Genomic DNA, 6,814 nt, shown 5'->3' on the forward strand with positions numbered 1-6,814 from the left:
TGCCGGATCATAACACATAGTAGGTGAGTATAGACTTGCAAGATAGGACCAAGAACTCACATATATTCATGAAAACATAATAGGTTCAGATCTTAAATCACGGCACTCGTGCCCTAGTGACAAGCATTAAGCATAGCAAAGTCATAGCAACATCAATCTCAGAACATAATGGATACTAGGGATCAAACCCTAACAAAACTAGCTCGATTACATGATAAATCTCATCAAACCCATCACTGTCCAGCAAGCCTACGATGGAATTACTCACACACGGCGGTGAGCATCATGAAATTGGTGATGGAGGATGGTTGATGATGACGATGGCGACGAATACCCCTCTCCGGAGCCCCGAACGGACTCCAGATCAGCCCTCCGAGAGGTTTTAGGGCTTGGCGGCGGCTCCGTATCGTAAAACGCGATGATTTCTTCTCTCTGATTTTTCTCTCCGAAAGCAAATATATAGAGTTGGAGTTGGCGTCGGAGGGCATCCAGGGGGCCCACGAGGTAGGGGGGCGCGCCCTAGAGGGGGGGAGGCTCCCCCCACCCTCGTGGACAGGGTGTGGGCCTCCTGGTCTTCATCTTTGGCGAGGATTTTTTATTATTTTTTCTAAGATGTTCCGTGGAGTTTCAGGTCATTCCGAGAATATTTGTTTTCTGCACATAAAACAACACCATGGCAATTCTGCTGAAAACAGCGTCAGTCCGGGTTAGTTCCATTCAAATCATACAAGTTAGAGTCCAAAACAAGGGCAAAAGTGTTTGGAAAAGTAGATACGACGGAGACGTATCAGAGCCCCGGCCGCCGAACATAGGAGGACAGAAGAAATTTCCTCCCCAAGTGAAATGGTAAACATGATATACGCAACCCATATTCCCAAGCGGGAACGGAACCGTGCGCTGAGGGACGTCTATGCGATGGAGCCAGTCGCCCCAAAGTTCAACCCATGGTCTTCTTGTCCGATCACCTTCGATCCCAGGGACCACCCGACCAGTATGCGTCATGGCAGTTCTGCCGCATTGGTCCTTGACCCCATCATTGACGGATTTCACCTCACTCGAGTCCTTATGGGTACAGTGCACAAAATGGGTATAGACCCCTCGAGGATCAAACCCACCAAAACCACCTTTAAAGGTGTCATCCCAAGTGTAGAGGCCTGTTGCACGAGCTCAATAACACTAGAAGTAGTCTTCGGATCTCCGGACAACTTCCGAAGCGAGGAGTTAATCTTCGATATCGTCCCCTTCCGCAATGGCTATCATGCACTGCTCGGACGAACCGCATTTGCCAGATTAAATGCGGTACCACATTATGCATACCTCAAGCTCGAAATGCCAGGACCTCGCGGGGTTATAATAGTTAATGGAAACACAGAACGCTCGCTCCGCACAGAGGAGCACACTGCGGCCCTCGCAGCAGAAGCGCAAAGCAGCCTTATGAGGCAAACCGCCAATTCGGCGAAAAAGACCCCAGACACCTTCAAGCGAGTCCGAAGTACCCTGCAAGAGGATCGCCAGGCACGTTTAGAGCTTGCCTAGAAATTCGGTCTCCGTCCTAGTCCCAGTCAAGCGGCGAAATTTGCGCCACGTGTACCTAATTACGCACTCAAGATACCATGGGCATAGGCGGAGGCACGGCCATGGCACGGCCCACAATGCGGCTCAACCACTTCAGGACCCGTATACCCTTAACATTTTCTTCCTTTCAGGCCCCTATTCTCTGAAGGCCCTCTCCAATCGTCTGATTATCGGACCCGTCATGGGAAGGAAACACCAAGGAAGCAAGAAGCTTTGACGTACAAGGGAATCCTCAGGTGGTCTTTGAAAACAATCGATATACCTGTTTTGCATACCCACACGCAGCTGGACCTTGGATAGGACATGTCAAATAGTCCTTTTTTACTTATTGCACTACATCTACGCATACGCTTTGACGTATCATTTAAATAACAATGTACAACATCAACTCATTATTGCATTCCTTTATCTTTTTTTCCTGTCTGCTTACTTACGACAAGCCGCACCCGTACATTCTGATACGACCAATGCGCCAGGGGCTTCAGTGTACCCCATAACACGGCATGAAAAGTCCGAACACTTTTGACAGTGCGGCACCCCGAACTTATAGCATTATATGCATCAGCTCCGAATCATGTCTTGGGTCAATAGTTGGGTTTGCCCGGCTCCCATTTTTTGGTACCTTACGTTCCGCTATATCGGCTAAGGTAGCACTGGGACAACTACTGCGATTGTGTCCCAGTTCTTCCGGATGAGTACCTCAGTAGAGAAAGCCGAAAACTAACTATCATGATGCGGCGAGAGCTGGTCGCTGTTCGAGAGGTCTCAAATCCTTAAAGATTTTTTTCCGCTTCGGGCGAGGAGTCGGCCTTGTCCGATTTAGGCGTACATAGCGCCCCAAGTTCGGCTGAGGGAGTCCTGGATTAGGGGGTCTCCGGACAGCCGGACTATATCCTTTGACCGGACTATTAGACTGTGACGATACAAGATTGAAGACTTCATCTCGTGTCCGGATGGGACTCTACTTGGCGTGGAAGGCAAGCTAGGCAATACGGATATGTATATCTCCTCCTTTGTAATCGACCTTGTGTAACCCTAGCCCTTTCCGGTGTCTATATAAACCGGAGGGTTTTAGTCCGTAGGACAACAGACAATCATACCATAGGCTAGCTTTCTAGGGTTTAGCCTCTCCGATCTCATGGTAGATCAACTCTTGTAATACCCATATCATCAAGAATAAATCAAGCAGGACGTAGGGTTTTACCTCCATCAAGAGGGCCCGAACCTGGGTAAAACATCCTGTCCCCTGCCTCCTGTTACCATCCGCCTTAGACGCACAATTCGGGACCCCCTACCCGAGATCCGCCGGTTTTGACACCGACATTGGTGCTTTCATTGAGAGTTCCTCTGTGTCTCATCCATTAGGCTTGATGGCTCCTTCGATCATCGATAGCTCTCGTCCAAGGTGAGACTTTTCTCCCCGGACAGATCTTTGTATTTGGCGGCTTCGCACTGCGGGCCAACTCGCTTGGCCATCTGAAGCAGATCGAAAGTTACGCCCCTGGCCACCAGGTCAGATTTGGAAGCTTAAACTACACGGCCGATATCCGCGGAGACTTGATCTTTGACGGATTCGAGCCCCTGCCTTGTGCGTCACACGGTCACGATGAGTACGATTTAGCTCTACCATCGAACAGTGTTCAGGAGATCGCACCGGCAGCCGCTCCGACCCTCAATTCGGAGCCAGTTGCGCCGTCCATGGATGGGTGGATGGACCCCACCACGGAGGCCTTATCCTCAGCGGCGATCAAGCCGAACATCGACCTTACCCTGCACGAGAGCCGTGTTGTCAAACTTTTGGATCCTTCTCCGGCCACAGACTCCGAACCGCCTGCGCCCGTTCCTAGCGAAATCCGATTGGGCGCCGATCATGGAGTTTACCTCCGGATATTTTTCAGCACTCGCCCTTTGGCGACATACTGAACTCATTAAGGTCTCTCTCCTTGTCAGGAGGATCCTGGCCAAACTATGTCCCGCAGGATAGGGATGAGGATGACGAAGAAATTCGCTGCCCACCCACCACCCACTTAGTAGCCACTCTCGACGACTTAACCGACATGCTCAACTTTGACTCCGAAGACATCGACGGTATGGACGACGATGCGGGAGACGAAGAGGAACCACTACCCATAGGGCACTGGACAACCACCTCATCATATGATACATACATGGTGGACACACCCAAAGAAGGCAATGGCGATGAGACAGCGGAGGATGACCCCTCCAAGAAGCAACCCAAACACCAACGTCAGCGGTGCCGCTCTAAGTCCGCCAAAGCAAAAGTGGTGATATCGGCACAGGAGATAATAGCACTCCGGATAGTGCCGAAGATGGCAATAATTCCCTCCAGCACGATATAGGGAAGGAGGATGGAGAAACCAGCCCTCCTGAGAGAGCGACAGATGAGGAGGATGATAATTACATGCCTCCCTCCGAAGACGAGGCAAGCCTCGACGATGATGAATTCGTCGTGCCAGAGGATCCCGTCGAACAAGAGTGCTTCAAGCGCTGGCTTATAGCCACGGCAAATAGCCTTAATAAGAAGCAGCACCAGCTTCAAGCTGATCAAGATCTGCTAGCTAACAGATGGACTGAAGTCTTGGCGGCCGAGGAATATAAACTCGAACGCCCCTCCAAGAGTTACCCAAAATGCAGGTTGCTACCCCGACTGGAGGAAGAAGCGTATGACACGGCTGATCGGCCACCTCGTGGCCGCGATAGAGAGGCATTCCAGCCAAAAGCTCAGCCTGCACCCGATGCCATTCAAATAAAAAGGCATAGGGAAATATGCCAGACCTGCTGAGACGTATTGGAGGACAAAGCAAAACACACAAGATCGATCTACGGATCGTGGGGGCGCGCCACTACGCGAGACGATAGCCGTCATGCCGGATACAGTAAAAGTAAATCCGCCCGGGCCGAACACTATAGACAAAACTCATTCGAGCTGCGTCGCGATATAGCCCAGTACAGAGGCGCCGCACACCCCTTATGCTTCACAGATGAAGTAATGGATCATCAAATCCCGAGGGTTTCAAACCCGTAAATATAGAATCATACGATGGCACCACAGATCTTGCGGTATGGATCGAGGATTTCCTCCTGCATATCCACATGGCACGCAGTGATGATCTACACGCCATTAAATACCTCCCACTCAAACTCAAAGGACCAGCTCGACATTGGCTCAATAGCCTGCCAGCAGAGTCCATTGGCTGTTGGGAAGATCTGGAAGCCGCATTCCTCGACAACTTTCAGGGCACTTATGTGCGACCACCAGATGCCGATGACTCGAGCCACATAATTCAGCAGCCAGAGGAATCGGCCAGGCAATTCTGGACATGATTCCTAACAAAGAAAAATCAAATCGTCGACTGTCCGGATGCAGATGCCCTAGCAGCTTTCAAACACAACATCTGCGACGAGTGGCTAGCCCGGCACCTTGGTCAGGAAAAGACGAAATCTATGGCAGCCCTCACGACACTCATGACCTACTTTTGTGCGGGAGAAGACAGCTGGCTGGCTCGCAGTAATAACATATTAAAGAACCATGGTACTTCGGATACCAAGGACGGCAATAACAGGTCACATTGCAACAAACATAAGCGCCGCATTAACAAGCGACAATAACGAAGGATACGGCAGTCAATGCCAGATTCAAAGGCTCTAAACCCGGTCAGCGGAAAAAGCCATTCAAAAGAAGCACTCCGGGCCCATCCAGTTTGGACCGTATAATCGATCTGCTCATGTCAAATACACGGCACCCCCGACAAGCCAGCCAACCACACCAACAGGGATTGCTGGGTGTTCAAGCCTGCCGGCAAGTTAATTGCCGAAGACAAAGATAAGGGGTCACATAGCGATGACGAAAGAGGAGCCCCGGCAGCTGAACACCGGAGGACAAGAAGATGAAGATCCAACCCTGGGTGTAGCCTGCGTGGGAGGCAGTGGCGGCAACACGGGCATGGCATCGAGCTTGCGCAAACGGACAGTCGCAGCTTGCAAGAGTAGCATGCGCAACGAGCAGGTACATCACATCCCTGATTATATCTAATTCAACTCTTCAATTTCTGGCCAATAGTTAAACCTGACGGTGTTGTAAAACTTCTTGTATGTAGGGAATCTATGAGAAAATGAAACCAATTTCTACTTATTTTATAACTCCCCTAATCAATACTGAACTGACTGAATCTGATGTATCTAATCAAGTTTCTGGTGCAAACATACAAGCTCATGTTGTTCTTGAGCCTGAAGTGTCTAATGAACAGACTGCTAATGAAGGATTTGATGCAAACATTTTACATGCTCCTGGTGATGAACATATAGTGTCTAATGAGGGATCTAATGCAAGCATTTTGCAAGCTCATTGAAGGATTTAGTGTCTAATGATGATCTACGCTATGTTGAGAGAGACAGAGATTTGCAGGCATTGATGACAAGCAAATTATAGTGCATTTTCATAGCTTGAGGAAAAACGTCGAGGCCATCTACCAGAAAGTCCCCGTATCATGACAACAGTAGCATAAATACTTTTCCTAATCTGTTGTTTGAAACTATTGACATACTTGTGCAGGATAGATATATTGATATGCAGTTTGCGCACTGGTTATACGTGCAATTACACTTCGATATTTTCAGCCAGAGAACGAATAATTCAAGCAGGTACAGACCATGTTTGTAGTCCTTGTACACCATGTTGCATTTTGTGTTTTTTGGTGCTTGCATCATTTAGTGTTTATAATCTGAACTACTTTGGATCATTAGCTGGTTTTCAATGTGCATGTAGCTTCACATTTCTCAAGTTATGTTGATTTCCGGAGTGCATGTGCCTTCGTATTTTTTAAGTTAAATGTTCTCCCCTGGTAAATTTAATTCATGGATCAAACAATGCACACAAATCATACACGAATGCCAGTACGAATTAAATGAAATGCAGGGACTTACGCTAGCTCGTTGTACAGGCTCACTGCAGCTCTGCTTGCGCTTGGGTTGTTCCATGTATAAGTCCATGTTACCACTTGCTTGGATGTGCAGGCCTTGTGCTCCTTACATCCCCCTCTGCATTTTTGACACGGCGAATGGTTGATCAAATAAGAAGAATCAACCTTGATGTTGTACCAGAGGACAGATACTTAAAAGGTTATACGGGTGTGCACGATGTGTACCAGATCCCGTAGCACCGTCATGCTTCGCTAAAATATGGATTTGCTTGTTTCAGATGATATCTCCAGAAGAAATA

This window comes from Triticum urartu, chromosome 6 (assembly GCF_003073215.2).
Source record: "Triticum urartu cultivar G1812 chromosome 6, Tu2.1, whole genome shotgun sequence".
NCBI classification, from domain to species: domain Eukaryota; kingdom Viridiplantae; phylum Streptophyta; class Magnoliopsida; order Poales; family Poaceae; genus Triticum; species Triticum urartu.